General features: G+C 36.4%; 1 non-coding gene across 1 annotated transcript; it reads left to right on the top strand.

The window, feature by feature from the left end:
* The first annotated feature begins 17692 nt into the window (after positions 1-17692).
* Positions 17693-17799, top strand: LOC120576250 (small nucleolar RNA R71). The gene has a single exon (XR_005642327.1). It is a non-coding gene; the product is annotated as a small nucleolar RNA R71 (small nucleolar RNA).
* Positions 17800-25507: the final 7708 nt, after the last annotated feature.

Here is a 25507-nt window from a genome sequence, read left to right as displayed (position 1 = left end):
AAACATTTAGACACCGACTTTTCAAGCGAAAATCCCAATTTTCATCAATTCAACCACAAAACTGGTTCTAACCATTGTACTATGAATAATCTAAGGTCTGAACACTATTTCTACATCAATCTAATCATTCTACATCAACTAATTCTCAATTTCTCTCATTAACCCTAGTTTTCCAACTTCTCCAATTCAATCCTAACTTGTTAATTGGACCATCAGAATTACGTAGATTAACACTATTGAATCATTAGTCTCACCCTTACCTGGTTATGAAGAAATCGCAGCCATCTCTTTGATCTTCTCCCTTCTAAGCTTTTTCTCCCTTTTCCAAAAGTTTTCACGTACAATGGTTTTTCTAACAATTAGGTCTTCTCTATTTATATCTCCTCTTAATAACTTATCTTATCTCACTTTCTCCCCCAAAACTATCTAAAATCACAAAACAACCCTTAACTAAATATTTTATATTATTTTCAAATCTTTATTTTATTTAACAATAAAATAAGTCCCTTAATCTTATCAAATCTTCCAAAACTCATAGCTCATCACAATATCAACCAAACCATCAATATAGTCGTAAATCATTCAAATCATACCAAAATCATGCATATATTATATAAATATAATATAATCGCCTAAACTCGATTAAATAAACAATTAACGAAAGTGGTCGTTACAACTCTCCCCCACTTAAAAGATTTTCGTCCTCGAAAATTTACCTCAAGCAAACAACTCTAGATAAGACTCCAGCATCTTACTCTCAAGCTCCCACGTCAAGCTTTCACCAGTCGCTCCTGACCAAACGACTCTCACGAGAGGTATCTCCTTGCCTCTTAACGTCTTCACTTTACGATCATCAATCCTCACCGGTAAATTCTCTACCGTAAGGTTGTCTCTAACTTGCACATCGTCACTCTAGATTACATGAGATGGATCCGGAACATACTTCCGAAGTTGCGACACATGGAAAACGTTGTGCAAATTCGAAAGATGCGGTGGTAAACCCACTCGATAAGCCACCGTTCCAACTCTTTCCAATATCTGATACAGACCAATAAACTTCAGGGTCAACTTCTTTGACTTCAATGCACATCCTACACCCGTCATAGGAGTGACTCTCAAAAACACGTGGTCTCTTTCCTAAAACTCAAGATCTTTTCTACGCTTATCATGATAACTCTTTTGTCGACTTTGCGACGCTTTCATTTTCTCTTGAATCATCTGAACTTTCTCAGTAGTTTGCTGGACAATCTCTGGTCCTAAGACCACTTTTTCACCTGACTCAAACCATCACAACAGAGTTCTGCATCTCTGACCGTATAAAGCATCGAAAGGTGTCATTCCAATACTAGAATGATAACTATTATTGTATGTGAACTCGATTAACGGAAGATGACTATCCCAAGTTCCTCCTTGCTCAAGAACACAAATCCTCTAGTGACTGAATTGTCCTCTCTGACTGACCATTTGTTTGTGGATGATACGCCGAACTCAATCTCAACTTTGAACCCAAAGCCTCTTGCAAACTTTTCCAAAATCTAGAAGTAAATCTTGGATCTCTATATGACACGATGCTCGAAGGAACACCATGCAACTTCACAATCTCCTTGATGTAAATCTCTGCCAACTGGGCAACAGGGAAACTAATATTAATAGGTAGGAAATGAGCCGACTTCGTCAATCTATCAACAATAACCCAAATTGCGTCGTTCCCTCTAGGAGTATTTGGCAAACTCGTCACAAAATCCATCGATATACTATCCCATTTCCATTCTGGCACATCTAAAGGTACCATCATTCCAGCAGGTTTCTGATGCTCGACTTTGGACTTCTGACAAACTAAACAGGAATACACAAACTGTGCCACATCTCGTTTCAAACCAGACCACCATAAAATCTTCTTTAAATCATGATACATCTTCGTAGCTCCCGGATGAATACTCAAGCTACTTCTATGACTCTCTTCAAGAATCATCTTCTTAATCTCCTCATTGTCTGGAATACAAATTCTCCCTCGGAATCTCAACACACCTTGATCATCGATTTTAAAATCACGGTCTTCAGTCCGATCTCTAGCAACCAACAAGTCCACAAACTTTACATCAACTTTCTGTGCTTCCTTGATACTTTTCAGAAATTCTCTATCAATCTTCAGCATACCCAGGTCACACTCTGAGGTGACCATTCGCAAACCAAACTCATATCTCTGAACTGTTCAAGTAACTCGAACTCTCTGACCATCATAGCGGACATATGCAATGTCTTCCTACTCAAGGCATCTGCAACAACATTAGCTTTACCTGGATGATAATTCAAACCAAAGTCATAATCTTTCAGCAACTCTAGCCATCTACGCTGCCTCATATTCAATTCCTTCTGATCGAACAAATACTTCAAACTCTTGTGATCACTAAACACCTCAAATCTCGAACCATGCAAGTAATGTCTCCATATCTTCAATACAAAGACTACGGCCGCCAACTCGAGATCATGCGTAGGATAATTCTTCTCATGAATTCTCAACTGTCTTGAAGCATAAGCTACCACTTTACCTTCTTGCATAAGCACACCTCCTAAACCCAACTTGGACGCATCACAATACACCACAAAAGGTTCATCTGACTTCGGTAAAATCAACACTGGAGCAGTTTTCAGACGCTTCTTCAATTCACCGAAACTATTCTCACAATGGACGTCCCACACAAAAGTTTTACCTTTACAAGTTAATTGCGTTAGCGGAAGAGCTATCTTGGAAAACCCTTCAATTAACCTTCTATAGTAACCAGCAAAACCCAAGAAGCTTCTAATCTCTGTAACGGACTTAGGAGTCTCCCATTGTGATACCGCTTCAACTTTGGACGGATCCACTGCAATACCATCACCAGAAATAACATGGCCAAGAAAACTCACTTCTTTCAACCAGAATTCACACTTGGACAACTTGGCATAAAGTTTCTTCTCTTTCAACACTTGCAAGACAATCTTCAGATGCTCAGCATGTTCTTCTTCAGTCTTGGAGTAAATCAAAATATCATCGATGAACACAACTACGAACCGATCCAAAAATGCATGGAAGATGCGATTCATATACTCCATAAACACTCCAGGTGCATTGGTAACACCAAAAGGCATAACTTTATATTCATAGTGACCATAACGCGTTCTCAAAGTTGTCTTCTGCATATCTTCATCTTTTACTTTAATCTGGTGATAACCTGACCTCAAATCAATCTTGCTGAAAACGCGTGCACCCACTAACTGATCCATCAAATCATCAATTCTCGGAAGTGGATACCTATTCTTGATAGTTACCTTGTTCAACTGTCGATAATCAATACATAACCTCATACTACCATCTTTCTTCTTTACTAGCAAAATCGGTGCTCCCCAAGGTGAAACACTTGGTCTAACAAATTTCTTCTCAAGCAAGTCTTCCAACTGTTTCTTCAACTCAGATAATTCGGAAGCAGACATACGATAAGGTGCCATCGACACCGGCTTCGTCCCAGGAACTAAATCAATAGAAAACTCAACTTCTCTCTCTGGAGGCACATCAGGAATTTCATCTGGGAAAACTTCAGGAAAATCACACACCACTTGTAGCTTATCAATCACTGCTTGATTCTCAATAGATAAGGAAGCCATTAACGAAAACATCAAGATACCATCGCGTTCCACTTGCTTCAGCTGCTTAGTAGATAAAAACTCTGCACCACTTTCCTCTTCGGCGGAAGAGAAATGCACTGACTTGCTAAAACAATTAATAAGAACGTGGTTGTACTCTAACCAATTCATACCCAGAATCACATCCATACCGCTAAAAGGCAGACAAACTAAATCCATTTCAAAATCACGACCAAACATAGACAAAAGACATTTCAAACATACGAGACAAGTAGTCACCGAACCCTTAGCTGGAGTTTTGACAACCATCTCTCCATTCATATCAGACAAATCAAGACCCAAAGCAGAAACACAATCGAAAGCAATAAAGCAAAGCGTAGCACCAGTATCAATAATAGCAACTAAAGGAGTATTATTAATATAGCAAGTACCTCTAATCAAGCGATCCTCGTTCTCTGTCTGAGTACCAGTCAAAGCAAAAACCTACCAGTAGTCGGCGCCCTCTTACGCTGAGTACACTGTGAACTAATGTGACCCTCTCCATTGCAGTTAAAACACACAATGTCCGTATGCTTGCAATCAGCTACAATATGACCCTTCTTGCCACACCGGACACACTTCTTGATCTCTTTAGGGCAGACATTGCTTTTGTGGCCTTTCCCACCACAATTGAAACACACAATCTCGGTAGCATCCTTCTTCATAGGCCGCATATCACCGACCATCCTCTGTTTCCCTTTATCAGCAGGGGCACTGTACAGCTTAGGACGACTCTGCTGTCCCTTGTCCTTCCGCTCGTTCACAATCTTATAGTGAGCGTTAGTATCCTCTTCATAGATCCTACAGCTATTGACCAAATCTGGAAAAACTCTAAGTTGTTGGTATCCAATCGCCCTCTTGATGTCGGGCCTCAAACCATTCTCGAACTTGATGCATCTCGAGAACTCAACATTCTCAGTAGTATAGTGCGGGTAGAACTTTGCCAACTCAACAAACTTGGCAGCATACTCAGTCACGGACATGTTTCCTTGCTTCAGCTCAAGGAACTCAATCTCCTTCTTCCCGCGAACATCTTCTGGAACGTATCTTCTCAGGAACTCTCTCCTGAACACAGCCCAAGTCACAACAGCTCCTTCTTGCCCAAGGGTAGGTAGAACACTAACCCACCAGTCATCAGCTTCCTCAGCTAGCTGATGAGTACCAAACCGCACTTTCTAATCTTCAGTGCACTGCATAACACGGAAAATCCTCTCAATCTCTTTAAGCCACGTCTGGGCTCCATCTGGGTCATATCTTCCTTTGAAAGTTGGAGGGTTCTTCTTCACGAAAGTCTCCAACATCCAAGTCTCAGCATTTGCACCAGCATTCGCGTTAGGTTGTTGTCCCACAGCTTGGGTAACAGCTTGTAGAGTAGCAGCTAACGCAACATCGTTCCTTCCAGCCATTCTGATATTCTACAAAGTAGCAACAACAACATAAGATATTAATAATAATTCAAAAACAGTTAAATAATAATTTAACCAAATATCTTAAACATTGCAGCGGATATTATATCATAATCCATAAAATGTTTTGGCACGCAGGCCCCATCAAAGTAATCTCAAAAGAGTTAGTTCAATATCACAAATAGCATATTATTCACGTAATAGAACGAAGCATGCATATCATATAGCCCCATCCCGTTACGTATCAGAGCGACCTAGATGACATAGTGAATACAAGGCCACTCACGATGGAACTGCACACTAAGCACGATCACCTGCAAGTTACCCATACGAAGGGCAACGTTTTCAAGCAGAAGGGGTGAGATTTCATAACAAAATAATGTTAATCAAAGTAATTTGAATCATAATTAACACTATATCAATCTTAAACAACTTTGCATATTTGATAATTACGTATCACGTAATCACATATTCAATCGTCATCAACAACATAACATATTAGACATGACAATGCGACAATGCTCTTAGACTCCTTATATGCATGTGGTACCAATCGTCATCATAAGTATTAATATACTTTAAACGTGCGGAGGACAAAGCTCCTAATAAATCGTGCGGAGGACAAAGCTCCTAATAATCGTGGTGAGGACTAAGCTCAATGAATGCTAATGCATGGACTCTTATCAACAAATCATCGTAATCATCATATCAATATGCAGCCAATAATTTGGACCTAAACGTCATCTTATTCATCACATATAGACATTATGCACTTAGTTAGATAACAGCAGCAGCAGAGTCAAGTCACACAACAACAGGATGATATCATTATATCAATTGCAATTCAATGGCATCATAATATTTCATTCACATCTTACATAATGCATAATACATTAATCATGCTCAATTAATATCAACATATCTTAAACGGCTTTACAGATTGCATTAAACATCATCATTAGGTTTCATTACCAATTAGGGTTCACTATTGATCAAGACGTGGGACACAGATCGCACTAACACTCAAGGACCAACTCATGAACTCATTAGACCATTATACAAGGTTATTTCCTTCCTAAAAACATCTCTAGATGGTTAGGATAAAGTTCCTACACTTAAGAAGAAGTCTGGAAACATTTGGAGTGAAGAAAATTGCATTTTTAAGGTTTCTGGTAAGACAACATCAGTCATACTAAAATTACAGATTTTTCTGTCAAAACCGCCTCATGATCACTAGAATCGCCTCATTATTTCGACAGCATCAGACATACTAAAATTACACATTTTCTGTCGAAATCGCCTCATGATCACTAGAATCACCTCATGATTTCGACAGTATCAGATTTTCACCCTTCACGTTTTCGCCGTAAAAAATCAAACCGTTAACCCATTTTCGATGCCGTTTTCGCCTACGCGCTCCTGACACTTAGCTCTATCACAATCTACAGAAAAATTTCAGTTTCAACCACCCAAAAATCGGTTTCCAAAACCTCACATAATCACTCATTTGCAAAACATTTAGACACCGACTTTTCATGCGAAAATCCCAATTTTCATCAATTCAACCACAAAACTGGTTCTAATCATTGTACTATGAATAATCTAAGGTCTGAACACTATTTCTACATCAATCTAATCATTCTACATCAACTAATTCTCAATTTCTCTCATTAACCCTAGTTTTCCAACTTCTCCAATTCAATACTAACTTGTTAATTGGACCATCAGAATTACGTAGATTAACACTATTGAATCATTAGTCTCACCCTTACCTGGTTATGAAGAAATCGCAGCCCTCTCTTTGATCTTCTCCCTTCTAAGCTTTTTCTCCCTTTTCCAAAAGTTTTCACGTACAATGTTTTTCTAACAATTAGGTCTTCTCTATTTATATCTCCTCTTAATAACTTATCTTATCTCACTTTCCTCCCCCAAAACTATCTAAAATCACAAAACAACCCTTAACTAAATATTTTATATTATTTTCAAATCTTTATTTTATTTAACAATAATATAAGTCCCTTAATCTTATCAAATCTTCCAAAACTCATAGCTCATCACAATATCAACCAAACCATCAATATAGTCGTAAATCATTCAAATCATACCAAAATCATGCATATATTATATAAATATAATATAATCGCCTAAACTCGATTAAATAAACAATTAACAAAAGTGGGCGTTACAATGCTCTTCATGTACCTATAATCCATCACCAACATACAACAAATTTGCCTCCACCTCGGTGTTAGTCCGAGATGGGTTAGGAAGCAGAAACAAAAGAGGTATACGAAGTTGAAGTGCATAAGTCATGGGTGGATGAAGCTTAATGAAATTCATAGAAACAAGGGTTTCAATATTAAGCCTATTGTTGCCCTCAATTGGATTTATCCCTTCGTCCTCACCCACTCCAAACTTCCTAGCGATGAAGGTAATGATACCACCGACTACTATCTCAGCTCTATTATCAGGCCTAGGACCTATTGAGGAAAGGTAATCAAGTAGGTAGAAGCAAGTATGAACGGGGTTGTTGCTAAGCATTGCCCAAAGCATAAAGAGATCATCCGTCCTAGTTGTTCCTACCTCTTTTCTACCCCAAATGGTACAAGCCATGACTCTTTGGAGGTATCTAAGCACTGGGTTGTGAATGTTACTAGCCTTATTGTTACGAGGATTATATTGCCTTAACCCGGTAATGCGTTTCCAAAAGCTAGCGGGGTCATAGTCCTCCGACTTGAGATTTATATTCCAAGAGTCATGGACGAACCCCGCATTTGCGAAGTCCATCTCTAAACAAAAAAATTCAAGAGACATCTCTTAATCTATATTCAAAAGTCGGAAGGAGACTCTATGGTCGGGGTTATCAAAGTTCACTTTATCCTTCGTAAATTCAATAGAACTTAAGAATTCATAAGTGAAATTTTCAAAACCTTGCATAGGTCTAAGCATATAAACCCAGCCTAAATTTCCTAGTAAGCTAAACAAATTATCCCTTAGTCCTAGCACACTCAAAGTATAAGAATCAGGATATCGACAAGGGTGTAAAGGTTTAGAGATAAGAATCTTATACCTGTCCCTTTGCTTGGTGTCCTTGAAGATTATGCCATGATTCTTGGCTTGCGCTTTCTTCTTTGATTGTGGTCCTCCGGAAGAGCTTGCTCCACCGTTCCTAGATGCCATTATCCTTGACCTTGGTTGACTTTTAGTGTTTTGGATGAAGGTTGGGTGTTGGGAAATGTTTTTGGTGGAAAAGGTTGGTTTGGTGATGGAGTTGAGGTTTGAGTAAGTATTAGGAGTTGGGTTGGGTGAATTGGTGAAGAATTTATGGGTTTTTAGTTAGGTGAATGGGGCTACGAATTTGATGATTTTTGGTATGGATGGAGGAAAGTTGTTTTTGATGGAAGGGTTATGATTGGAATGTTGGTTGTGGTTGATTGGGTGAAGAAATTGTGTGAATTGGTGAGGTTTTGAGGGAGATATGGAGGTTTTAAATTTCTATGGTTATGGAGGTTTTGGAGAGAAGTTTGAATGTAGAGAGATGTTTGTGGTTGAGAATGGGGGAAGAAGAAGATGAAAGGTGAGGTTAATCTTTACCTGGAGTCGGGCACGACCGTGCCAACCTTAGCACGGGCCGTGCCAAGTTCCTGGAGTTTTGATGGGTTTTTGGAAGGCAAGGTCTGGCACGGCCGTGCCAGTGTGAGCATGGGCCGTGCAAAGGTTCTGGATATAGGGGCTTCAAAATTTTTCGTTTTCTTGAATCATACTCGGACAATTACCTACAAAACAATTTAAAACAACAAAAAACGAACAAAAAAAAAGCAGTTAAATGTGTGGGTTGCCTCCCACGAAGCGCTTCTTTATAGTCATTTGCTTGACGTTAAGAATGTGTCCTTAGAAGGGGTCAAAGAGGTCATATTGTGTAGATGACGCTAATGAGTGTTCTTTCACATAATGACCTTTAATCATGTTACAAGAATAAAGAGGGGGACCTTTGATAAAATTCTCCAACTCAAATCATATCATCTCATCACTCACTTGAAAAACAATCATACCATTCTTAACATCTACTATAGCACCCGCAGTAGCGAGAAAGGGTCGTCCTAGAATTATAGGGCATTCATTGTCCTCATCTATGTCAAGCACCATGAAATCTGTTGGGATGTATATCCCTTCTATTTTAAAGGGGATGTCCTCAACATATCCGACAGGTTGGATATCAGAACGATCGGCTAACTTCAATGTTGTTTCGGTAGGTTTCAACTCTCCTATTCCCATTCTTTTAAAGAGGGGTAGGGGCAACAAACTAACACTAGCTCCTAAATCACATAAGGCTCGGTTTAAGGTTTCACTCCCTATCATACAAGGGATGGCAAAACTTCCTGGATCTCTAAGCTTTGGAGGTGGCTTCTTGATGATTGCACTACTTTCCTTTGTCAAAGCTATTGTCTCATTGTGCTCTATTGCCTTTTTCTTTGAAAAAATTTCTTTTAAAAACTTGGCGTATAGAGGCATACGAGACAAGCTTCAGTAAAGGGAATCTTAATGCAAATCTTTTTAAGTATGTTTAAGAATTTATTGAATTGAGCCTCCAAGTTAAGCTTAGTAAGCCTCAATGGGTAAAGGGCTTTGTTCTTGTCAAGTGGTTTCTCTATCACATCTTTCTCACCTAGAAGCTTAACACTCTCTCCCTTGACACTTTTGGCTTTAGAAACGGTCTCTTCTAGCTTACTAACCCCAAGAGAAATAGTGTTGAGATGAGCTTTGAGGTTTGTTTCGAGTTGACCGGGAAAGACTCCCGGTGTTTGAGAAGAGGTGGCCACTTGTTGGGCCATTTTGGGAGATTTGGGTCTCGAGCATTTTAGTGTGTGTGGCGATAGAATCAACCTTGGTAGTGAGTTTGGAGAGAGAGTCGTTCAGAAATCCTGTTTGGTTTTTCAGTTCTTGAAGTTGTTTATTTTGATTCATCATGCAATTTGCCAACAAAATTTCCAAACTTGATTTCTGAGCCACCCTCTGGTTGTTTGTATAGCCAGGTGGTGCTACTTGCCTAAAGGAACCTTGAGGGTTTTTGTAAAAGTTTTGATTTGGCCTCATTCCTTGGTTGTATTGAGCGTAGTTCAATTGCTCAATACTATTAGTAGCATTACCTAACTGACAATCAACACCAATATGACCAAATATACCACAGATTTCACAAGGAGGAGATGTAGGAGAAGGTGTGACAACATTAACATTAAGTTTTTCAAATTTTTGAGTTAAGTGATGAGATAAAACCGCAAGTGCACGGTCTTACCGAAGTAGTAAAAATAGAGTATCGTTCCGACAGGGAGTTATGAATTCAATTAACTTTAGATAATGATTAGACTAAAGTTTTATAAGGTAGAAAGTTTTGGGTTTTTAATTGAAAGTAAATAATAAAAGAAAAGATAAAAGCCTTGGGATCATTGGTTTCATCTAAATAACAAGTCCTTCTCAAACCAAAACTATAAGCTTATAATGTTATGTTAGACCTAATTTCTCAAGACAGTTTCTCTTATGTTCCTCTAGCAACCAAGCCTATTTCGCTGACTTGATTACTATTAGATTTTGGTTCCTCTAACAACCAAGCATATTTCGCTGACTTGATTGTTATTAGTTCCCTTGAAGATCGAAACTATATGTCTCAAAGATTGCAAAGCCTATTTCGCTGACTTTACAATCATTGTCTAAATTCACTTGTTCGAATATCAAAGCTCCATTTTCGTTTTATGAATTGATATTTGGAATAATGGATAAACAATTATCAAACCCTCCACTTTCGTTTCCACAGTTTGATAATGGTTGATCCATGTTAAAGCGGTGAATTTAGATAATAAATTAGGGTTACATAAGATTAAGGGTTAGAGCTTGGCTTGATTAGGATTATGTCATTTAGACTTATCCAACAATCCCAAGACAAGAGAAGTCTACTCACTAATGTTCATCGTAGACAAGGGGAAGAGGAGAGAAAGCATAAAAGTAAATAACAATAAAGTAAAATGAACTTTTATTAGAAAGATAATTGTCACATATTGCATTCCAAGAAAACATGAATATTTGTGATGGATGGCTACTCTATTTATAGCATTTGTTTGACTTAAAATCTAAGCTATTACATTCGGGCTAAAAATAGAGTAGCTTAAAATCTAAGCAAAAGCAGCAAAAGTGACTCTGGAGGGTGGCACGGCCGTGCCAAGGCTAGCATGGGGACCTAATTTCTCAAGACAGTTTCTCTTTTGTTCCTCTAGCAACCAAGCCTATTTCGCTGACTTGATTACTATTAGATTTTGGTTCCTCTAACAACCAAGCCTATTTCGCTGACTTGATCATTATTAGTTCCCTTGAAGATCGAAACTATATGTCTCAAAGATTGCAAAGCCTATTTCGCTGACTTTGCAATCCTTGTCTAAATTCACTTGTTCGAATATCAAAGCTCCACTTTCGTTTTATGAATTGATATTTGAGATGATGGATAAACAATTATCAAACCCTCCACTTTCATTTCCACAGTTTGATAATGGTTGATCCATGTTAAAGCGGTGAATTTAGATAAGGAATTAGGGTTAAATAAGATTAAGGCTTAGAGCTTGGCTTGATTAGGATTATGTCATTTAGACTTATCCAACAATCCCAAGAGAAGAGAAGTCTACTCACTATTGTTCATCGTAGACAAGGGGAAGAGGAGAGAAAGCATAAAAGTAAATAACGATAAAGTAAAATGAACTTTTATTAGAAAGATAATTGTCACATATTGCATTCCAAGAAGAGATGAATATTTGTGATGGATGGCTACTCTATTTATAGCATTTGTTTGACTTAAAATCTAAGCTATTACATTCGGGCTAAAAATAGAGTAGCTTAAAATCTAAGCAAAAGCAGCAAAAGTGACTCTGGAGGGTGGCACGGCCGTGCCAAGGCTAGCACGGGCCGTGCCAGACTTCTGACTTGGGGGAGACATATTTTTGTCTCTCAATCTTCATATTTTTGCATCAAATCAACTCTAAGTCCCTTTCTTTTGCTCCAAGACTCAATCCATCCAATATTTATTCCTGAAATATAAAATATGCAATTGTAGTAATATAATTCAAAAAGGAAATATTATAAATATAAATATAACCAAAATCTAAATAAAACAATACTAAATATTATGGATAAAATAGATATAATAATGACTCATCAAACTCCCCCATACTTGAATCTTTGCTTGTCCTCAAGCAAAAGGCATAAACATGGTAGCACAAACAATTTTATCAAATGACAATTCGATTAAAGGACATGTCTCCTCAAGGGCTTAATTCCCAAATGTACACTAATCACAAATTCAAGCATTTCTTGTAATTTTTATTCAACCCAACGATCAAGTTTTAAGTGAGTGTGTGTGTGAAGTCCAACCCTTTTCATGCTCCTGTATAAGATTAGGCATTATGAGGAAACATGGTCTAATCCTAGCACTAAACCAACCAAGAAAGATTCCTTCTATAATTCATATAAGAAAGATGGGAGTATTTGAGAATTTTTGTTCTTTGCCATTTGCACATTTAAGTTCTTTATTTAAGGAACAACATCTTCACATAGGAAGTCGGAGGGCCCACCCCCTTCCCCAATCTAGATTCAATGGTGCCCCTTAAAACATCATCTTCACGTAGGAAGTCGGAGGGTGATGAGATAAAACCGCAAGTGCACGGTCTTACCGAAGTAGTAAAATAAGAGTATCGTTCCGACAGGGAGTTATGAATTCAATTAACTTTTAATGATGATTAGATGAAGGTTTTATAAGGTAGAAATGTTTTGGGTTTTTCAATTAAAAGTAAATAATAAATAAAAGATAAAAGCCTTGGGATTATTGGTTCATCCTAACGACAAGTCCTTCTCAAACCAAACTATTAAACTTATAACTTTATGTTAGACCTAATTTCTCAAGACAGTTTCTCTTTTGTTCCTCTAGCAACCAAGCCTATTTCGCTGACTTGATTACTATTAGATTTTGGTTCCTCTAACAACCAAGCCTATTTCGCTGACTTGATTGTTATTAGTTCCCTTGAAGATCGAAACTATATGTCTCAAAGATTGCAAAGCCTATTTCGCTGACTTTGCAATCCTTGTCTAAATTCACTTGTTCGAATATCAAAGCTCCACTTTCGTTTTATGAATTGATATTTGAGATGATGGATAAACAATTATCAAACCCTCCACTTTCGTTTCCACAGTTTGATAATGGTTGATCCATGTTAAAGCGGTGAATTTAGATAAGGAATTAGGGTTACATAAGATTAAGGTTTAAAGCTTGGTTTGATTAGGATTATGTCATTAGACTTATCCAACAATCCCAAGACAAGAGAAGTCTACTCACTGACGTTCATCGTAGACAAGGGGAAGAAGAGAGAAAGCATAAAAGTAAATAACAATAAAGTAAAATGAACTTTTATTAGAAAGACAATTGTCACATATTGTATTCCAAGAAAAGATGAATATTTGTGATGGCTAGCTACTCTATTTATAGTACACAATTGACTTAAAATCTAAGCAAGTATATTCCAAGAATATTCCTCGGTAGATTGTGCGCCAAAATAGAATAGCTTGGAGTCCAAGCAAAAGCAGCAAAAGGTGTTCTGGAGAATATTCCAAGTATATTCCCCGAGACATATTTTTGTCTCCGAATCTTCATATTTTTGTACCGAATCAGCTCCAAATCCCTTTCTTTTGCTCCAAGACTCAATCCATCCAATATTCGTTCCTGAAATATAATAAAATGCAATTGTAGTAAAATAGTTCAAGAAAGAAAATAATATTAATATAAAATAAACTTAAATCTAAATAAAACTAAACTAAATAACATATTAAAATAGATAATAAATGACTCATCAAACTCCCCCACACTTGAATCTTTGCTTGTCCTCAAGCAAAAGGCATAAACATGGTAGCAAAAACAATTTTATCAAATGACAATTCGATTAAAGCACATGTCTCCTCAAGGGCTTAAATCCCAAATGTACACTAATCACAAACTCAAGCATTTCTTGTAATTTTTTATTCAACCCAACGATCAAGCTTTAAGTGAGTGTGTGTGTGAAGTCCAACTCTTTTCTTGCTCCTGTATAAGATAGGCATTATGAGGAAATATGGTCTAATCCTAGCACTAAACCAACCAAGAAAGATTCCTTTTATAATTCATATAAGAAAGATGGGAGTATTTGAGAATTTTTGTTCTTTGCCATTTGCACATTTAAGTTCTTTATATAAGGAACAACATCTTCACGTAGGAAGTCGGAGGGCCTACCCCCTTCCCCAATCTAGATTCAATGGTATCCCTTAAAACATCATCTTCACGTAGGAAGTCGGAGGGCCTACCCCCTTCCCCAATCTAGATTCAATGATGCTTTTTTTTTTAAGTTTTTCCTTAAGATAACAATCATCTTCACGTAGGAAGTCGGAGGGCCTACCTCCTTCCCCAATCTAGATTCAATGATGAGATCTTGGAATTTATTTGGCTTTTTATGAACTCCCTTATACTAACTTATACTACTGGCACTTTGAGAATCTTTAAAGGTTAATGCACCACTAAGATTAAAACGCGTTTCCTTAAAATACCTATTCATACATTTACTCAAGGGAAGCAACTTTGTGTTTTTCTCATTGGAGAATTTTATTCACTTTAAAACAAGATGTGGGTATATCAAGAAGACTTAAAACACAAGAGTTTGCTTTCATGTACAATAAACAAAATAAGAGGAGACAATGAAAATTTTATGTCATGATATTTTCAATAAAAATTAGCTACTTAACCATGCCTTTTACAATAAAACAAAACAAAAGAATAAAGTTCAAGGGAGTTTGGAAACACTACGACTAAAGACACTTTATTAGGCTCCCCCCACACTTAGGAGAAGCATTGTCCTTAATGATTCAAAATAAGAGAAATAAAGAAGAAGAAGAAGAAGAAGAAGAAGAAGAAGAAGAAGAAGAAGAAGAAGAAGAAGAAGAAGAAGAAGAAGAAGAAGAAGAGGATGAAGAAAGAAGAGAAGTAGAGAAGAGTAAAGGAAGAGGAGAGCTCACAATTTTATTGAAGTCCTTAAGGTGGACCTTGGAGGTGAAGATGTTGCATCATGTATCGGAACATTTGATTGTTTTATTCATTTATTTGATTGCCCCTTAGGACATCGTTTCTTAGCCCGATCATTTCAACACCTTGTCTTTGTTGCTCGGTGCATGTTCTTTGAACTTCGGTTTGCATCAATGCCCACCATTCATCATTATAGTTTCCACCGGCTTCTTGTTAATGGTGCAAGTTTGCACCTACCTCCTCTTCATCACCACCATCATCACCATCATTTTGTACCTGTGGGTTAGTACCAACATAAAGCAAATTTTCCACCACCTCCGGATTAGTAATGTCCGAATTAGGTAGAATAATCAAACAATTAGCTCTAATGATTCTCCATGCATATTGGTAATTTGTGAGTAGGGTCATGGGTTTTAAGGAATGACAAAGTAGTATAAAAGTTTAGATAATAGTTCTCATCTATCCTCTTGATCCCTTGATTCATACTCACCCCAAACTTCTTAGCAATAAAAGTGATGATTTCATCTACCATTATATTACCCTTATCATCCGGTTTTCTTTTTATCAATTGAAACAAGATAATAAAGCAAGTAATAGAAAATGTTAACATGGTGGTTATAAAGCATTTCTCATAAATAGCTCATCATTCCTCATCAGTCCCTACCTCTTTCCTAGTCTATCCATAGCATTATTATCAGTGTATCGACAAGCATAAATAGATTGAGAGATAAGAGCTTTAGACCTACTCCTTTGCTTGTCATCTTTAAAATGGATGCCATGGTTTTTGGATGTTGCTTTCTCTTTCTTTGCACCACTTATAGAGCTTTCAATCTCCTTGCCTTTTTTATGCCATTGACCTAGTTAACTTGGTTTGGGTTTTAGGGAAGGTTATGGTTTGGTAAGGTTTTGGTTTGGAAAGGTTGGTTTAGTGATGGATTGGAGTTTAAGTGAGGTTGATGAGTTTAATGATGGAGATTGGTGAAGAATTTTTTTTTTTTTGGTTTTTGGGTTAGGGTTAAATAGTGTAGAATTTGGTGTTTGAATGGATGATTGTTGGTTTTGATTGGTGGTAAATGTTTGGAATGATGAATGGAGATAGATATGGAGGTTTAAATGTTGATGTTATGGAGGTTTAGAGAGGGAAGTTGAAGGATGAGGGTAGTTTGTGTTTGAGAATGAAGGAAGAAGAAGAAAAGTGAAAAAAAATGGTAAAAGAGGGTCTGGGACCATGGCACGGCCGTGCCAGTACAGGCACGGGCCGTGCCAACTCTCTGGAAGTTGATGAAGTATGGCTAGGTTACAGGCACGGCCGTGCCATCACTGGGACTGGCCGTGCCAAGCTTCTGGACATGCAAGGCTCAATTTTCTTCATTTTTCGCATCATTTTTGGACAAATACCTACAAAATAAATTAAAACAACAAAAAAATAAAACAAAATAAAAGCAATTAAACCCGTGGGTTGCCTCCCACGAAGCGCTCTTTTAGAGTCATTAGCTTGACGATTAGAAGGTTTCTCTACCCAATACCCAATCTTTCCCAAAGGGATAGTGGCATCAACCTAAGATTCTCTCCCAAATTACACATAGCTTTTTCAATGGTTTCACTCTCAACAATCACACAAGGGGTGGAAAAACTCTCAATCACTATGAGGTTAGGCTTAACAAGCCTTTGTGGGACATGGATTTTGAGTTTATAAGGTGGTTAAAAGATTGGCTTATCACTCTCTCATATGACTTCCTCACCTTGTTGCTTTTCACTCTCTATCTCACCCTTAATTGTCTTAGTTTTCATAATGGGGTCCTCTAACTGCTTACCGTCCCTAAGTTGAATAGCATTTATAAGGTCTTTGGGGTTGGCTTCAGTTTGACCTGGAAAGACTTCGGGGGTTTGAGAGGAAGTAGCTACTTTTTGGGCTACTTGAGAGATTTGAGTTTCTAGCATTCTAGTGTGAGTAGCAATGGAGTCCACTTTAGATGTAAGCTTGACAAAAGAGTCATTCAAAGATCCAGTTTGATTTTTAAGTTCTTGAAATTGCTTGGATTGCTCCATAGCATGTTTTTCTAGTAAAATTTCCAAGCTGGATTTCTGATGGACTCTTTCGTTGCTTGCATAAACGGGTGGTGTTGTTTGTTGTCCAAAGGTATAAAAATTTTGCTCGGGACTTTTAGCAACACTACCTAGTTGGCATTCAACACCAGTATGGTCAAGTATTCCACAAAATTCACAAGGTGGTGAAACAAGAGCAGGTGTGACGACACTTACAGTTAATTTATCAAATTTTTGAAGAAGTGTGTCCACCTTAACAGATAAATGATCAAGGGTAGAAACTTGGCACATACCTGCCTCTTTTCTAGAGGGTGGAGGAGTACCTTCAGTGATAACTCTCTCACTTGTCCACTGATAGTGGTTTTGTGCCATGTTCTCGATCAAATCATATGCTCCTGTGTAAGTTTTATTCATCAAAGCTCCACCTGCAGCTGCATCAACATAAATTTTTGTGGTATACAAGAGACCATTATAAAAAGTGTGTATAATAAGCCAATTCTCAAAACCATGATGGGGGCAAAGCCTAAGCATTTCTTTGAAACGCTCCCACGCATCGTAAAGAGATTCACCATCTTTTTGAGTGAATTGTGTGATTTGACTCCTCAATTGAGCAGTTTTACTATGGGGAAAGAATTGGGAAAGAAATGCCTTCGTCATTTGGTTCCATGAAGTGATAGAACCAATTTGCAATGAATGAAACCAAGCACTAGCTCTATCCCTCAAAGAGAAAGGAAAGAGGTGCAGCCTTACGGCCTCTTGGTTTGCCTTCAAAGTTCCACTGAATCTTAAAAAAGTTGAAACATGAAAATTCGGATCCTCAGTGGGTGATCCGAAAAATTGATTTTGCTGCACCAGGTAAATAAGTGCAGGCTTTATTTTAAATTTAATATCCTCAACCGTTGGGTACACAATAGCATCGTACGGCTCATCTGAAGATGTGATTGCATACTCTTTGAGAGCACGTTTCTCAGCCATATCGTTATTACTGTGTGTTTCTTTGAGTCATCCCTGAAATCAAAGCGGTTAAAGATAGAAAATAAAAAATAATAATAAAAAAAAAATAATAAAATGAAATAAAATAAAATAAAATAAAATAAGGAGAAAGGGAGGGAGAGAGATTTTATATATAAATATATATATATATATATATATATATATATATATATATATTTTTAGACTAACCACTATTAAAAATTTAATCAAATTACAATAACTCCCCGGCAGCGGCGCCAAAAAACTTGATGAGATAAAACCGCAAGTGCACGGTCTTACCGAAGTAGTAAAATAAGAGTATCGTTCCGACAGGGAGTTATGAATTCAATTAACTTTTAATGATGATTAGATGAAGGTTTTATAAGGTAGAAATGTTTTGGGTTTTTCAATTAAAAGTAAATAATAAATAAAAGATAAAAGCCTTGGGATTATTGGTTCATCCTAACGACAAGTCCTTCTCAAACCAAACTATTAAACTTATAACTTTATGTTAGACCTAATTTCTCAAGACAGTTTCTATTTTGTTCCTCTAGCAACCAAGCCTATTTCGCTGACTTGATTACTATTAGATTTTGGTTCCTCTAACAACCAAGCCTATTTCGCTGACTTTGCAATCCTTGTCTAAATTCACTTGTTCGAATATCAAAGCTCCACTTTCGTTTTATGAATTGATATTTGAGATGATGGATAAACAATTATCAAACCCTCCACTTTCGTTTCCACAGTTTGATAATGGTTTATCCATGTTAAAGCGGTGAATTTAGATAAGGAATTAGGGTTACATAAGATTAAGGTTTAAAGCTTGGTTTCATTAGGATTATGTCATTAGACTTATCCAACAATCCCAAGACAAGAGAAGTCTACTCACTGACGTTCATCGTATACAAGGGGAAGAAGAGAGAAAGCATAAAAGTAAATAACAATAAAGTAAAATGAACTTTTATTAGAAAGACAATTGTCACATATTGTATTCCAAGAAAAGATGAATATTTGTGATGGTTAGCTACTCTATTTATAGTACACAATTGACTTAAAATCTAAGCAAGTATATTCCAAGAATATTCCTCGGTAGATTGTGCGCCAAAATAGAATAGCTTGGAGTCCAAGCAAAAGCAGCAAAAGGTGTTCTGGAGAATATTCCAAGTATATTCCACGAGACATATTTTTGTCTCCGAATCTTCATATTTTTGTACCGAATCAGCTCCAAATCCCTTTCTTTTGCTCCAAGACTCAATCCATCTAATATTCGTTCCTAAAATATAATAAAATGCAATTGTAGTAAAATAGTTCAAGAAAGAAAATAATATTAATATAAAATAAACTTAAATCTAAATAAAACTAAACTAAATAACATATTAAAATAGATAATAAATGACTCATCAGAGGGCCTACCCCCTTCCCCAATCTAGATTCAATGATGCTTTTTAAAGTTTTTCTCAAGATAATGATCATCTTCACGTAGGAAGTCGGAGGGCCTACTTCCTTCCCCAATCTAGATTCAATGATGAGATCTTGGAATTTATTTGGCTTTTTGGCTTTTTATCAACTCCCTTATACTAACTTATACTACTGGCACTTTTAGAATCTTTAAAGGTTAATGCACCACTAAGATTAAAACGCGTTTCCTTAAAATACCTATTCATACATTTACTCAAGGGAAGCAACTTTGTGTTTTTCTCATTGGAGAATTTTATTCACTTTAAAACAAGATGTGGGTATATCAAGAAGACTTATAATTGTTTATCCATCATTCCAAATATCAATTCATAAAACGAAAGTGGAGCTTTGATATTCGAACAAGTGAATTCAGACAAGGATTGCAAAGTCAGCGAAATAGGCTTTGCAATCTTTGAGACATATAGTTTCGATCTTCAAGGGAACTAATAATAATCAAGTCAGCGAAATAGGCTTGGTTGTTAGAGGAACCAAAATCTAAAAAGTCAGCGAAATAGGCTTGGTAGCTAGAGGAACATAAGAGAAACTGTCTTGAGAGATTAGGTCTACAATAACATTATAAGCTTATAGTTTTGGTTTGAGAAGGACTTGTCATGTAGAGGAAACCAACGATCCCAAGGCTCTTTTTATTATTATTATTTTCTTTCAAACGCTTGAAAACCCCCAACTTACAATTCTCTCCTCTCTTCTAATCATCTCTAAAAAGTTAATTGAATTGAACTACTCCCTGTCGGAACGATACTCTTTTATTCTACTTCGGTAAGACCGTGCACTTGCGGTCTTATCTCATCAGTCGCAACTTCGGAAGTATGTTCTGGATCCATCTCATCTGATCCAGAGTGACGATGTGCAAGTTAGAGACAACCTTACGGTAGAGACTTTACCGGTGAGGATTGACGATCGTAAGGTGAAGACGTTGAGACGCATACCTCTCATGAGAGTCGTTTGGACGGAAGCGACTGGTGAAAGCTTGACGTGGGAGCTTGTGAATAAGATGCTGGAGTCTTATCCAGAATTGTTTGCTTGAGGTAAATTTTCGAGGACGAAAATCTTTTAAGTGGGGGAGAGTTGTAACGCCCACTTTCGTTTAATTGTTTAATTAATTGAGTTTAGGCGATTATATTATATTTATATAATATCTGCATGATTTTGGTATGTTTTGATGATTTGCGATGATTTAGATGATTTGATTGATAATGTGATAAGTTATGAGTTGAAGGTTTTGATAAGGATATGAGACTTATTTTATTGTTAAATAAAATAAAGATTTGAAAATAATATAAAATATTTAGTTAAGGGTTGTTTTGAGATTTTAGAGAGTTTTGGGGGAGAAAGTGAGATAAGGTAAGATATTAGGAAGAGATATAAATAGGGGAAGACCTAATTGTTAGAAAAGCTATTGTACGTGAAAACTTTTGGAAAAGGGAGAAAAAGCTTAGAAGGGAGAAGATCAAAGAGAGAGCTGTGATTTCTTCATAACCAGGTAAGGGTTAGACTAATAACTCAGTAATGTTAATTGATTGTAATTCTGATGATTAGTTAGCAAGCTTTAGGATTGAATTTTAGAAAACGAAAACTAGGTCAAATCCCTAGCATTGATGATCAAACGGTAGGAATTGGTTAAATTGATGTAGAAAGTGCTCCTAGACCTTAGATAATGTTTAGGACGAACTTTGGAATCATTGAATTTTTGTGAAAATAGCAGGTATGGCCGTAGCGACATTCATCGCTCGCCACAGCGAGCTATGAGTCTCGCCTCACAAGTGATGAACATTCATCGCTCGCCTCGCGAACCCTTTTCCCTCGCCTCGCGAGTTGCACAATGCAGCTCGCCACAGCGAGCAACCTTACTCGCCATAGCGAGCTAGGGCAGAGAGCATGTAAGATTTTGCAATTTCGACTTTTTAGTTGGACCTTGAGTGCCTTTGTTATTAATTGAGTATGAGTTAATGTATTATGCATTATGTAAGATATGAATGAATAATTATGATGCTAATGAATTGCAATTGATATATTGATATCATCTGTTATTGTGACTTGACTATGATGCTGTTGTTATTTAACTAAGTGCATAATGTCTATATATGATGAATAAGATGATGTTTAGCTCCAAATTATTGGATGCATATTGATATGATGATTACGATGTTTTGTTGATAGAGTCCATGCATTAGCATTCATTGAGCTTAGTCCTCACCATGATAGGAGCTTTGTCCTCCGCACGATTATTAGGAGCATTGTCCTCCGCACGTTTAAAGTATATTAATACTTATGATGATGATTGGTACCACATGCATATAAGGAGTCTAAGAGCATTGTCTCATTGTCGTGTCTAAGATGCTAAGTTGTTGATGATGATTGAATATGTGATTACGTGATAGTTGTTTATCAAATATGCAAAGTTGTTTAAGATTGATATGATGTTAATTATGATTCAAATTACTTTGATTAATATTATTTTGTTATGAAATCTCGCCCCTTCTGCTTGAAAATGTTGCCCTTCGTATGGGTAACTTGCAGGTGATTGATGGGGCCTGCGTGCCAAAACATTTTATGGATTATAATATAATTTCCGCTGCAATGTTTAAGTTATTTGGTTAAATTGTTATTTAACTGTTTTGGATTATGTTAAATGTGATATCCCGTTGTTTATGATGTTTACTCTGATAAATGTTTAGAAATTTTTATGTTGGGAAAACGGGGTGTTACAGATACCCTGATCCTTATAGTTTGGTTGTGCTAGGAATTGAAGAGAATGTTTTTAACTTGTTAGGAAACCTAGGTTGGGTTGAAATGCTTCGACCTATGAGGGGATTTCAAAATTTCACTTATGAGTTCTTAAGTTCTATTGAATTTAAGAAAGATAAGCTGAATTTTGATAACCCCGATCATAGAGTCTCCTTCCGACTTTTGAATACTGATTACGAGATGTCTCTTGTACCATTTGGGGTAGGAAAGAGGTAGGAACAACTAGAACGGATGAACTTTTCATGCTTTTGGCAATGCTTAGTAACAACCCCCGTGAATACTTGTTTCTTCTTCTTCTTCTTCTTCTTCTTCTTCTTCTTCTTCTTCTAATTGATTTTAACAAAAAAAAAATAAAGTCTTTTTTTGAAATATCAATTAAAGGATTCGATATTTTTGTAATTTATATATTTTAAATTAATTTTCAATTAAACATTCTCACTTAATTGTGTTTCTTCTTGTCTTTCATGTTTCATGTTAGCTAAAATTGACATTAATTTCCTAGTGCCACTTATGATTCATGTTTTTAAATCAAATCGTGTGTATACTTCATATTTTCGAATTAATTTTTATGGACATGTTTACAATATTGCAACAATCTCTTCTACAAAAAAATTTAATTTTTTGAACAAATATGAATCAGATAGGAATTTTTAAGCGCTAAAAACTTAAAACTTCATATTTATTTATCACTTGTTAAAAAAAAAAACTTTTGCAAGAGATATTTCTATAACGTATTAAACACAACCACAAAAAATAATACAAAATTCCGAAGGATACACATTATTTTACTTAAATGTAGTAACCAAAAGTTGTGACGAAAAAAAAATTTAGGGACCAAATATTCATGAAATTTTTTTATAAAGACTAAAACTTGAAAATTTTACTGGGATCATTTATTTCATCTAATAGGAACATTGCATAATATATGTAGGGGTTGAAGTTTGAACACAGACACTTCCACTCATAGTTTTAAAACTCAGCTCGACCATTCACTCGGCAGGGGTACTGAGTCATTGGGTTAATGGTCGAACCATTGAGTCATTGGTTGAACCGCATGACTGAACCAGATCAACTCGGATGATTCGGTTAAATAACTCGGTCTAGAGATTCAATTTATATAGGTATTTAACCGGATTGAATCGGTGACTCGGTCACTTTAAAAACTATAATTATGACACCTATAAAATAAAAATAAATAACCAACAATAAGAATTTTATAGGCTAATTGCTCAAATTTAAAACATAGTCATAACTCAAAATACAACTTAGTAGTAAAAATCGAAATAGATCCCAAAAAAAAGTATAATTCCAACACAACCTCAAATAAGAGAGTAAAAGATCATCAACTCAAGTATGGTCATCAATAACATTTATTCCAAGGGGTCAAGATTGTGTGAAATATTTTTTTTACAAGAGGTGTATAAAATATAATTTTTGTGCAAAGAAAACATTGTAAAAAAACCAACCTAAAGGCCATTTAGAGTAAAACAACCAAAAGCCCACCAAAATCTGAAAACCCTATTACACTACTTTTGCAAAAGGAAGTTGGATATCCAAAGAAGTTATGCAACCTCCCTCGTTTTGCAGCCGCCAGCCTCTCTCTCCCATTTTAATCTGATCTATATAGTTATACCTCAAGACTAAATTTTCTTTGCATAAATTAAAACAGCTCAGTCAGTTTCTCACCATGGTTGAAAGATGATTCTAGATATCATGTTTTCCTTTCTTCTTTCCCTGTTTTTTATCTGATTTTTTTTAAATAAAATGCAGCAGCTTCATTGAACCGGTCTGGTTCATCGAATCGGGCGAGTCACCGGTTTTAATCGGTTTTGGTCGTGTCGCGACGGTTCTCACTGGTTCTATTGCATGGCCGATCCATTGCTCAGCTCAAACCGGACATACCATCGGTTCATGGTCCGACCGGTTCAACCGGCCGGTCCGGTTTTTAAAATTATGCTTTCCACTTCTTCACATTTAAGAGCTCCAACCACTAGACTATTTTACAAAAATAAAACATATATACTCATATAATTTCATATATTTTTTTTATAGTTTTTTTGAAGCTTCTTACTACTCCCTCCATTTCTAAATATAAGAAAAATTTAATTTTTACGTTCATTCAATTGATGTACGTATACATCATTAAAAGTAAATTTTGCTTATATTTAGAAACGAATGGAGTATATTATAGGTGAAAAAACATAATTAAAAGTTAGAATTTCATTTATTCAATTATTCCGCACATTTTGTAAGAAAAAAAATACTCCCTCCGGTCGTGTATATAATAAACAATTTAATTTTTTTGATTCATTGAATAGTTGATGTATTTGGTCTATTTCTAGGCTAGGTACATCAATTATTGAATGAATCTAAAAAATTAACTTTTTCTTGTAAATAGGACTGGAGGTAGTATAAAAGAATTATTCCGCACAAACACAATGGCACGCCCTTGGACATTAGCAAATTAAAAAATTTAGTAGTTCCGAAATCCGTTATTTGGTGTTTACTCTGATAATTGTTTACAAAATTTTATATTGGGAAAACGGGGTGTTACAGAAAGCACAAGCAAAGAATCATAGAATAATCTTCAAGGATAACAAACAAAAGGAGAGGTATACAATTCTTATTTCCAAACCTTTACACTCTTGTAGATACCCTGGTCCTTATAGTTTGGTTGTGCTAGGAATTGAAGAGAATGTTTTTAACTTGTTAGGAAACCTAGGTTGGGTTGAAATGCTTCGACCTATGAGGGGATTTCAAAATTTCACTTATGAGTTCTTAAGTTCTATTGAATTTAAGAAAGATAAGCTGAATTTTGATAACCCCGATCATAGAGTCTCCTTCCGACTTTTGAATACTGATTACGAGACGTCTCTTGAAATTTTTTGTTTAGAGATGGACTTCGCAAACGTGGGTTTCATCCATGACTCTTGGAATCCGAATCTCAAGTCGAAAGACTATGACCCCGCTAGCTTTTGGAAACGCATTACCGGTTTAAGACAATACAACACTCGTTCCAATAAGGCTCGTAACATTCACAACCTCGTGCTTAGGTACCTACAACGGGTCATGGCTTGTACCATTTGGGGTAGGAAATAGGTATGAACAACTAGAACGGATG

Source organism: Medicago truncatula, chromosome 6, assembly GCF_003473485.1.
Source record: "Medicago truncatula cultivar Jemalong A17 chromosome 6, MtrunA17r5.0-ANR, whole genome shotgun sequence".
NCBI classification, from domain to species: Eukaryota; Viridiplantae; Streptophyta; class Magnoliopsida; order Fabales; family Fabaceae; genus Medicago; species Medicago truncatula.
This window is presented reverse-complemented; position numbering and strand designations above follow the sequence as displayed.